Source organism: Gorilla gorilla, chromosome 3 (assembly GCF_029281585.2).
Source record: "Gorilla gorilla gorilla isolate KB3781 chromosome 3, NHGRI_mGorGor1-v2.1_pri, whole genome shotgun sequence".
NCBI lineage: Eukaryota > Metazoa > Chordata > Mammalia > Primates > Hominidae > Gorilla > Gorilla gorilla.
This window is the reverse complement of record NC_073227.2, coordinates 87145050-87159226: the sequence shown is the minus strand read 5'-3', so window position 1 is coordinate 87159226 and position 14177 is coordinate 87145050.

Sequence of the window (14177 nt, the reverse complement as noted above, 5' to 3'; positions counted from 1 at the left end):
TATATTTGGTGAAATTTCATATTTTATATACCGTATATAATATATATTTGGTGTACTTTCATATTTTATGTACAGTATATAGTATATATTTGGTGACATTTGATATTTTATGTACAGTACATAATATATATTTTTTGAAATTTTATATTTTATGTACAGTATATAATATATATTTGGTGTAATTTCATATTTTGTGTACAGTATATAGTATATATTTGGTGACTTTTGACATTTTATATACAGTATATAATATATATTTGTTGAAATTTGATATCTTATGTACAGTATATAATATATATTTTTTGAAATTTTATATTTTATGTACAGTATATAATATATATTTGGTGTACTTTCATATTTTATGAACAGTATATAGTATATATTTGGTGACATTTGATATTTTATGTACAGTGTATAATATATATTTGGTGAAATTTTATATTTTATGTACAGTATATAATACATATTTGGTGTAATTTCATATTTTATGTACAGTATATAGTATATATTTGGTGACATTTGATATTTCATATACAATATATAATATATATTTGTTGAAATTTGATATTTTATGTACAGTATATAATATATATTTGGTGAAATTTTATATTTTATGTACAGCATATAAGATATATTTGGTGTACTTTCATATTTTATGTACAGTATATAGTATATATTTGGTGACATTTGATATTTTATGTACAATAAATAAGATATGTTTCCTGAAATTTGATATTTTATGTACAGTATATACTATATATTTGGTGAAATTTTATATTTTATGTACAGTATATAAGATATATTTGGTGTACTTTCATATTTTATGTACAGTATATAGTATATATTTGGTGACATTTGATATTTTATGTACAGTATATAATATATATTTGTTGAAATTTGATATTTTATTTATAGTATATAATATATATTTGGTGAAATTTCATATTTTATATACCGTACATAATATATATTTGGTGTTCTTTCATATTTTATGTACAGTATATAGTATATATTTGGTGACATTTGATATTTTATGTACAGTATATAATATATATTTTTTGAAATTTTATATTTTATGTACAGTATATAATATATATTTGGTGTACTTTCATATTTTGTGTACAGAATATAGTATATATTTGGTGACTTGACATTTTATATACAGTATATAATATATACTTGTTGAAATTTGATATCTTATGTACAGTATATAATATATATTTTTTGAAATTTTATATTTTATGTACAGTATATAATATATATTTGGTGTACTTTCATATTTTATGTACAGTATATAGTGTATATTTGGTGACATTTGATATTTTATATACAATAAATAAGATATGTTTCTTGAAATTTGATATTTTATGTACAGTATATACTATATATTTGGTGAAATTTGACATTATAGGTACAGTATATAATATATGTTTGGTGAAATTTGGTATTTTATATACAGTATATAATATATATTTGGTGAAATTTGATATTTTATGTACAGTATATAATATATATTTTTTGAAATTTTATATATTATGTACAGTATATAATATATATTTGGTGGACTTTCATATTTTATGTACAGTATATAGTATATATTTGGTGACCTTTGATATTTTATGTACAGTGTATAATATATATTTGGTGAAATTTTATATTTTATGTACAGTATATAATACATATTTGGTGTACTTTCATATTTTATGTACAGTATATAGTATATATTTGGTGACATTTGATATTTTATATACAATATATAATATATATTTCTTGTAATTTGATATTTTATGTACAGTATATAATATATATTTGGTGAAATTTTATATTTTATGTACAGTATATAAGATATATTTGGTGTACTTTCATATTTTATGTACAGTATATAGTATATATTTGGTGACATTTGATATTTTATGTACAGTAAATAAGATATGTTTCCTGAAATTTGATATTTTATGTACAGTATATACTATATATTTGGTGAAATTTTATATTTTATGTACAGTATAAAAGATATATTTGGTGTACTTTCATATTTTATGTACAGCATATAGTATATATTTGGTGACATTTGATATTTTATGTACAGTATATAATATATATTTGTTGAAATTTGATGTTTTATTTATAGTATATAATATATATTTGGTGAAATTTCATATTTTATATACCGTATATAGTATATATTTGGTGTACTTTCATATTTTATGTACAGTATATAGTATATATTTGGTGACATTTGATATTTTATGTACAGTATATAATATATATTTTTTGAAATTTTATATTTTATGTACAGTATATAATATATATTTGGTGTACTTTCATATTTTGTGTACAGTATATAGTATATATTTGGTGACTTGACATTTTATATACAGTATATAATATATACTTGTTGAAATTTGATATCTTATGTACAGTATATAATATATATTTTTTGAAATTTTATATTTTATGTACAGTATATAATATATATTTGGTGTACTTTCATATTTTATGTACAGTATATAGTATATATTTGGTGACATTTGATATTTTATGTACAGTGTATAATATATATTTGGAGAAATTTTATATTTTATGTACAGTATATAATATATATTTGGTGTACTTTCATATTTTATGTACAGTATATAGTGTATATTTGGTGAAATTTGATATTTTATATACAATAAATAAGATATGTTTCTTGAAATTTGATATTTTATGTACAGTATATACTATATATTTGGTGAAATTTGACATTATAGGTACAGTATATAATATATGTTTGGTGAAATTTGATATTTTATATACAGTATATAATATATATTTGGTGAAATTTGATATTTTATGTACAGTATATAATATATATTTTTTGAAATTTTATATTTTATGTACAGTATATAATATATATTTGGTGGACTTTCATATTTTATGTACAGTATATAGTATATATTTGGTGACATTTGATATTTTATGTACAGTGTATAATATATATTTGGTGAAATTTTATATTTTATGTACAGTATATAATACATATTTGGTGTACTTTCATATTTTATGTACAGTATATAGTATATATTTGGTGACATTTGATATTTTATATACAATATATAATATATATTTCTTGTAATTTGATATTTTATGTACAGTATATAATATATATTTGGTGAAATTTTATATTTTATGTACAGTATATAAGATATATTTGGTGTACTTTCATATTTTATGTACAGTATATAGTATATATGTGGTGACATTTGATATTTTCTGTACAGTAAATAAGATATGTTTCCTGAAATTTGATATTTTATGTACAGTATATACTATATATTTGGTGAAATTTTATATTTTATGTACAGTATATAAGATATATTTGGTGTACTTTCATATTTTATGTACAGTATATAGTATATATTTGGTGACATTTGATATTTTATGTACAATAAATAAGATATGTTTCCTTAAATTTGATATTTTATGTACAGTGTATACTATGTATTTGGTGAAATTTTATATTTTATGTACAGTATATAAGATATATTTGGTGTAATTTCATATTTTATGTACAGTATATAGTATATATTTGGTGACATTTGATATTTTATGTACAGTGTATAATATATATTTGGTGAAATTTTATATTTTATGTACAGTATATAATACATATTTGGTGTAATTTCATATTTTATGTACAGAATATAGTATATATTTGGTGACATTTGATATTTCATATACAATATATAATATATATTTGTTGAAATTTGATATTTTATGTACAGTATACAATATATATTTGGTGAAATTTTATATTTTATGTACAGCATATAAGATATATTTGGTGTACTTTCATATTTTATGTACAGTATATAGTATATATTTGGTGACATTTGATATTTTATGTACAATAAATAAGATATGTTTCCTGAAATTTGATATTTTATGTACAGTATATACTATATATTTGGTGAAATTTTATATTTTATGTACAGTATATAAGATATATTTGGTGTACTTTCATATTTTGTGTACAGTATATAGTATATATTTGGTGACATTTGATATTTTATGTACAGTATATAATATATATTTGTTGAAATTTGATATTTTATTTATAGTATATAATATATATTTGGTGAAATTTCATATTTTATATACCGTATATAATATATATTTGGTGTTCTTTCATATTTTATGTACAGTATATAGTATATATTTGGTGACATTTGATATTTTATGTACAGTATATAATATATATTTTTTGAAATTTTATATTTTATGTACAGTATATAATATATATTTGGTGTACTTTCATATTTTGTGTACAGTATATAGTATATATTTGGTGACTTGACATTTTATATACAGTATATAATATATACTTGTTGAAATTTGATATCTTATGTACAGTATATAATATATATTTTTTGAAATTTTATATTTTATGTACAGTATATAATATATATTTGGTGTACTTTCATATTTTATGTACAGTATATAGTATATATTTGGTGACATTTTATATTTTATGTACAGTGTATAATATATATTTGGTGAAATTTTATATTTTATGTACAGTATATAATATATATTTGGTGTACTTTCATATTTTATGTACAGTATATAGTGTATATTTGGTGACATTTGATATTTTATATACAATAAATAAGATATGTTTCTTGAAATTTGATATTTTATGTACAGTATATACTATATATTTGGTGAAATTTGACATTATAGGTACAGTATATAATATATGTATGGTGAAATTTGATATTTTATATACAGTATATAATATATATTTGGTGAAATTTGATATTTTATGTACAGTATATAATATATATTTTTTGAAATTTTATATTTTATGTACAGTATATAATATATATTTGGTGGACTTTCATATTTTATGTACAGTATATAGTATATATTTGGTGACCTTTGATATTTTATGTACAGTGTATAATATATATTTGGTGAAATTTTATATTTTATGTACAGTATATAATACATATTTGGTGTACTTTCATATTTTATGTACGGTATATAGTATATATTTGGAGACATTTGATATTTTATATACAATATATAATATATATTTGTTGAAATTTGATATTTTATGTACAGTATATAATATATATTTGTTGAAATTTTATATTTTATGTACAGTATATAAGATATATTTGGTGTACTTTCATATTTTATGTACAGTATATAGTATATATTTGGTGACATTTGATATTTTATGTACAATAAATAAGATATGTTTCCTGAAATTTGATATTTTATGTACAGTATATACTATGTATTTGGTGAAATTTTATATTTTATGTACAGTATATAAGATATATTTGGCGTACTTTCATATTTTATGTACAGTATATAGTATATATTTGGTGACATTTGATATTTTATGTACAGTATATAATATATATTTGTTGAAATTTGATATTTTATTTATAGTATATAATATATATTTGGTGAAATTTCATATTTTATATACCGTATATAATATATATTTGGTGTACTTTCATATTTTATGTACAGTATATAGTATATATTTGGTGACATTTGATATTTTATGTACAGTACATAATATATATTTTTTGAAATTTTATATTTTATGTACAGTATATAATATATATTTGGTGTAATTTCATATTTTGTGTACAGTATATAGTATATATATGGTGACTTTTGACATTTTATATACAGTATATAATATATATTTGTTGAAATTTGATATCTTATGTACAGTATATAATATATATTTTTTGAAATTTTATATTTTATGTACAGTATATAATATATATTTGGTGTACTTTCATATTTTATGAACAGTATATAGTATATATTTGGTGACATTTGATATTTTATGTACAGTGTATAATATATATTTGGTGAAATTTTATATTTTATGTACAGTATATAATACATATTTGGTGTAATTTCATATTTTATGTACAGTATACAGTATATATTTGGTGACATTTGATATTTCATATACAATATATAATATATATTTGTTGAAATTTGATATTTTATGTACAGTATATAATATATATTTGGTGAAATTTTATATTTTATGTACAGCATATAAGATATATTTGGTGTACTTTCATATTTTATGTACAGTATATAGTATATATTTGGTGACATTTGATATTTTATGTACAATAAATAAGATATGTTTCCTGAAATTTGATATTTTATGTACAGTATATACTATATATTTGGTGAAATTTTATATTTTATGTACAGTATATAAGATATATTTGGTGTACTTTCATATTTTATGTACAGTATATAGTATATATTTGGTGACATTTGATATTTTATGTACAGTATATAATATATATTTGTTGAAATTTGATATTTTATTTATAGTATATAATATATATTTGGTGAAATTTCATATTTTATATACCGTACATAATATATATTTGGTGTTCTTTCATATTTTATGTACAGTATATAGTATATATTTGGTGACATTTGATATTTTATGTACAGTATATAATATATATTTTTTGAAATTTTATATATTATGTACAGTATATAATATATATTTGGTGGACTTTCATATTTTATGTACAGTATATAGTATATATTTGGTGACCTTTGATATTTTATGTACAGTGTATAATATATATTTGGTGAAATTTTATATTTTATGTACAGTATATAATACATATTTGGTGTACTTTCATATTTTATGTACAGTATATAGTATATATTTGGTGACATTTGATATTTTATATACAATATATAATATATATTTCTTGTAATTTGATATTTTATGTACAGTATATAATATATATTTGGTGAAATTTTATATTTTATGTACAGTATATAAGATATATTTGGTGTACTTTCATATTTTATGTACAGTATATAGTATATATTTGGTGACATTTGATATTTTATGTACAGTAAATAAGATATGTTTCCTGAAATTTGATATTTTATGTACAGTATATACTATATATTTGGTGAAATTTTATATTTTATGTACAGTATAAAAGATATATTTGGTGTACTTTCATATTTTATGTACAGCATATAGTATATATTTGGTGACATTTGATATTTTATGTACAGTATATAATATATATTTGTTGAAATTTGATGTTTTATTTATAGTATATAATATATATTTGGTGAAATTTCATATTTTATATACCGTATATAGTATATATTTGGTGTACTTTCATATTTTATGTACAGTATATAGTATATATTTGGTGACATTTGATATTTTATGTACAGTATATAATATATATTTTTTGAAATTTTATATTTTATGTACAGTATATAATATATATTTGGTGTACTTTCATATTTTGTGTACAGTATATAGTATATATTTGGTGACTTGACATTTTATATACAGTATATAATATATACTTGTTGAAATTTGATATCTTATGTACAGTATATAATATATATTTTTTGAAATTTTATATTTTATGTACAGTATATAATATATATTTGGTGTACTTTCATATTTTATGTACAGTATATAGTATATATTTGGTGACATTTGATATTTTATGTACAGTGTATAATATATATTTGGAGAAATTTTATATTTTATGTACAGTATATAATATATATTTGGTGTACTTTCATATTTTATGTACAGTATATAGTGTATATTTGGTGAAATTTGATATTTTATATACAATAAATAAGATATGTTTCTTGAAATTTGATATTTTATGTACAGTATATACTATATATTTGGTGAAATTTGACATTATAGGTACAGTATATAATATATGTTTGGTGAAATTTGATATTTTATATACAGTATATAATATATATTTGGTGAAATTTGATATTTTATGTACAGTATATAATATATATTTTTTGAAATTTTATATTTTATGTACAGTATATAATATATATTTGGTGGACTTTCATATTTTATGTACAGTATATAGTATATATTTGGTGACATTTGATATTTTATGTACAGTGTATAATATATATTTGGTGAAATTTTATATTTTATGTACAGTATATAATATATATTTGGTGTACTTTCATATTTAATATACAGTATATAGTATATATTTGGTGACATTTGATATTTTATATACAATATATAATATATATTTGTTGAAATTTGATATTTTATGTACAGTATATAATATATATTTGGTGAAATTTTATATTTTATGTACAGTATATAAGATATATTTGGTGTACTTTCATATTTTATGTACAGTATATAGTATATATTTGGTGACATTTGATATTTTATATACAGTATATAATATATATTTGTTAAAATTTGACATTTTATGTGTTATATATGACATATATTTTTTGAAATTTTATATTTTATGTACACTATATAATATATATTTGGTCTACTTTCATATTTTATGTACAGTATATAGTATATATTTGGTGACATTTGATATTTTATGTACAGTGTATAATATATATTTGGTGAAATTTTATATTTTATGTACAGTATATAATATATATTTGGTGTACTTTCATATTTAATATACAGTATATAGTATATATTTGGTGACATTTGATATTTTATATACAATATATAATATATATTTGTTGAAATTTGATATTTTATGTACAGTATATAATATATATTTGGTGAAATTTTATATTTTATGTACAGTATATAAGATATATTTGGTGTACTTTCATATTTTATGTACAGTATATAGTATATATTTGGTGACATTTGATATTTTATATACAGTATATAATATATATTTGTTAAAATTTGACATTTTATGTGTTATATATGACATATATTTTTTGAAATTTTATATTTTATGTACACTATATAATATATATTTGGTCTACTTTCATATTTTATGTACAGTATATAGTATATATTTGGTGACATTTGATATTTTATGTACAGTGTATAATATATATTTGGTGAAATTTTATATTTTATGTACAGTATATAATATATATGTGGTGTTCTTTCATATTTTGTCTACAGTATATAGTATATATTTGGTGACATTTGATATTTTATATACAACAAATAAGATATTATTCTTGAAATTTGGTATTTTATGTACAGTATATACTGTATGTTTGGTGAAATTTGATATTATAGGTACAGTATATAATATATATTTGGTGAAATTTGATATTTTATATACAGTATATAATATATATTTGGTGAAATTTGATATTTTATGTACAGTATATAATATATATTTGTTGAAATTTGATATTTTATGTACAGTATATAATATATATTTGGTGTACTTTCATATTTTATTTACAGTATATAGTATATATTTGGTGACATTTGATATTTTATGTACAGTGTATAATATATATTTGCTGAAATTTTATATTTTATGTACAGTATATAATATATATTTGGTGTACTTTCATATTTTATGTACAGTATATAGTATATATTTGGTGACATTTGATATTTTATGTACAGTGTATAATATATATTTGGTGAAATTTTATATATTATGTACAGTATATAAGATATATTTGGTGTACTTTCATATTTTATGTACAGTATATAGTATATATTTGGTTACATTTGATATTTTATATACAATAAATAAGATATGTTCTTGAAATTTGATATTTTATGTACAGTATATACTATATATTTGGTGAAATTTTATATTTTATTTACAGTATATAAGATATATTTGGTGTACTTTCATATTTTATGTACAGTATATAGTATATATTTGGTGACATTTGATATTTTATGTACAGTATATAATATATATTTGTTGAAATTTGATATTTTATGTATAGTATATAATATATATTTGGTGAAATTTTATATTTTATATACCGTATATAATATATATTTGGTGTACTTTCATATTTTATGTACAGTATATAGTATATATTTGGTGACATTTGATATTTTATGTACAGTATATAATATATATTTTTTGAAATTTTATATTATATGAACAGTATATAATATATATTTGGTGTACTTTCATATTTTGTGTACAGTATATAGTATATATTTGGTGACATTTGACATTTTATATACAGTATATAATATATATTTTTTGAAATTTTATATTTTATGTACAGTATATAATATATATTTGGTGTACTTTCATATTTTATGTACAGTATATAGTATATATTTGGTGACATTTGATATTTTATGTACAGTGTATAATATATATTTGGTGAAATTTTATATTTTATGTACAGTATATAATATATATTTGGTGTACTTTCATATTTTATGTACAGTATATAGTGTATATTTGGTGACATTTGATATTTTATATACAATAAATAAGATATGTTTCTTGAAATTTGATATTTTATGTACAGTATATTCTATATATTTGGTGAAATTTGACATAATAGGTACAGTATATAATATATGTTTGGTGAAATTTTATATTTTATATACAGTATATAATATATATTTGGTGAAATTTGATATTTTATGTACAGTATATAATATATATTTTTTGAAATTATATATTTTATGTACAGTATATAATATATATTTGGTGGACTTTCATATTTTATGTACAGTATATAGTATATATTTGGTGACATTTGATATTTTATGTACAGTGTATAATATATATTTGGTGAAATTTTATATTTTATGTACTGTATATAATATATATTTGGTGTACTTTCATATTTTATGTACAGTATATAGTGTATATTTGGTGACATTTGATATTTTATATACAATAAATAAGATATGTTTCTTGAAATTTGATATTTTATGTACAGTATATACTATATATTTGGTGAAATTTGACATTATAGGTACAGTATATAATATATGTTTGGTGAAATTTGGTATTTTATATACAGTATATAATATATATTTGGTGAAATTTGATATTTTATGTACAGTATATAATATATATTTTTTGAAATTTTATATATTATGTACAGTATATAATATATATTTGGTGGACTTTCATATTTTATGTACAGTATATAGTATATATTTGGTGACCTTTGATATTTTATGTACAGTGTATAATATATATTTGGTGAAATTTTATATTTTATGTACAGTATATAATACATATTTGGTGTACTTTCATATTTTATGTACAGTATATAGTATATATTTGGTGACATTTGATATTTTATATGCAATATATGATATATATTTCTTGTAATTTGATATTTTATGTACAGTATATAATATATACTTGGTGAAATTTTATATTTTATGTACAGTATATAAGATATATTTGGTGTACTTTCATATTTTATGTACAGTATATAGTATATATTTGGTGACATTTGATATTTTATGTACACTAAATAAGATATGTTTCCTGAAATTTGATATTTTATGTACAGTATATACTATATATTTGGTGAAATTTTATATTTTATGTACAGTATATAAGATATATTTGGTGTACTTTCATATTTTATGTACAGTATATAGTATATATTTGGTGACATTTGACACTTTATGTACAGTATATAATATATATTTGTTGAAATTTGATATTTTATTTATAGTATATAATATATATTTGGTGAAATTTCATATTTTATACACCGTATATAGTATATATTTGGTGTACTTTCATATTTTATGTACAGTATATAGTATATATTTGGTGACATTTGATATTTTATATACAATAAATAAGGTATTATTCTTGAAATTTGATATTTTATGTACAGTATATACTATTTATTTGGTGAAATTTGACATTATAGGTACAGTATATAATATATGTTTGGTGAAATTTGATATTTTATATACAGTATATAATATATATTTGGTGAAATTTGATATTTTATGTACAGTATATAATATATATTTTTTGAAATTTTATATTTTATGTACAGTATATAATATATATTTGGTGGACTTTCATATTTTATGTACAGTATATAGTATATATTTGGTGACCTTTGATATTTTATGTACAGTGTATAATATATATTTGGTATAATTTTATATTTTATGTGTGTGACATTTGATATTTTATATACAATAAATAAGATATGTTTCTTGAAAATTGATATTTTATGTACAGTATATACTATATATTTGGTGAAATTTTATATTTTATGTACAGTATATAAGATATATTTGGTGTACTTTCATATTTTATGTACAGTATATAGTATATATTTGGTGACATTTGATATTTTATGCACAGTGTATAATATATATTTGGTGAAATTTTATATTTTATGTACAGTATATAATATATATGTGGTGTACTTTCATATTTTGTGTACAGTATATAGTATATATTTGGTGACATTTGATATTTTATATACAATAAATAAGATATTATTCTTGAAATTTGATATTTTATGTACAGTATATACTATATGTTTGGTGAAATTTGATATTATAGGTACAGTATATAATATATATCTGGTGAAATTTGATATTTTATATACAGTATATAATATATATTTGGTGAAATTTGATATTTTATGTACAGTATATAATATGTATTTGTTGAAATTTGATATTTTATGTACAGTATATGATATATATTTGTTGAAAGTTGATATTTTATGTACAGTATATAATATATATTTGGTGTACTTTCATATTTTATTTACAGTATATAGTATATATTTGGTGACATTTGATATTTTATGTACAGTGTATAATATATATTTGCTGAAATTTTATATTTTATGTACAGTATATAATATATATTTGGTTTACTTTCATATTTTATGTACAGTATATAGTATATATTTGGTGACATTTGATATTTTATGTACAGTGTATAATATATATTTGGTGAAATTTTATATTTTATGTACAGTATATAATATATATTTGGTGTAATTTCATATTTTATGTGCAGTATATAGAATATATTTGGTGACATTTGATATTTTATATACAATAAATAAGATATGTTTCTTGAAATTTGATATTTTATGTACAGTATATACTATATATTTGGTGAAATTTTATATTTTATGTACAGTATATAAGATATATTTGGTGTACTTTCATATTTTATGTACAGTATATAGTATATATTTGGTGACATTTGATATTTTATGTACAGTATATAATATATATTTGTTGAAATTTGATATTTTATGTATAGTATATAATATATATTTGGTGAAATTTTATATTTTATATACCGTATATAATATATATTTGGTGTACTTTCATATTTTATGTACAGTATATAGTATATATTTGGTGACATTTGATATTTTATGTACAGTATATAATATATATTTTTTGAAATTTTATATTTTATGTACAGTATATAATATATATTTGGTGTAATTTCATATTTTGTGTACAGTATATAGTATATATTTGGTGACATTTGACATTTTATATACAGTATATAATATATATTTGGTGAAATTTGATATTTTATGTACAGTATATAATATATATTTTTTGAAATTTTATATTTTATGTACAGTATATAATATATATTTGGTGGACTTTCATATTTTATGAACAGTATATAGTATATATTTGGTGACATTTGATATTTTATGTACAGTGTATAATATATATTTGGTGAAATTTTATATTTTATGTACAGTATATAATATATATTTGGTGTACTTTCATATTTTATGTACAGTATATAGTATATATTTGGTGACATTTGATATTTTATGTACAGTATATAATATATATTTTTTGAAATTTTATATTTTATGTACAGTATATAATATATATTTGGTGAAATTTGATATTTTATGTACAGTATATAATATATATTTTTTGAAATTTTATATTTTATGTACAGTATATAATATATATTTGGTGGACTTTCATATTTTATGTACAGTATATAGTATATATTTGGTGACATTTGATATTTTATGTACAGTGTATAATATATATTTGGTGAAATTTTATATTTTATGTACAGTATATAATATATATTTGGTGTACTTTCATATTTAATATACAATATATAGTATATATTTGGTGACATTTGATATTTTATATACAATATATAATATATATTTGTTGAAATTTGATATTTTATGTACAGTATATAATATATATTTGGTGAAATTTTATATTTTATGTATAGTATATAAGATATATTTGGTGTACTTTCATATTTTATGTACAGTATATAGAATATATTTGGTGACATTTGATATTTTATATACAGTATATAATATATATTTGTTAAAATTTGACATTTTATGTAATATATATATCATATATTTTT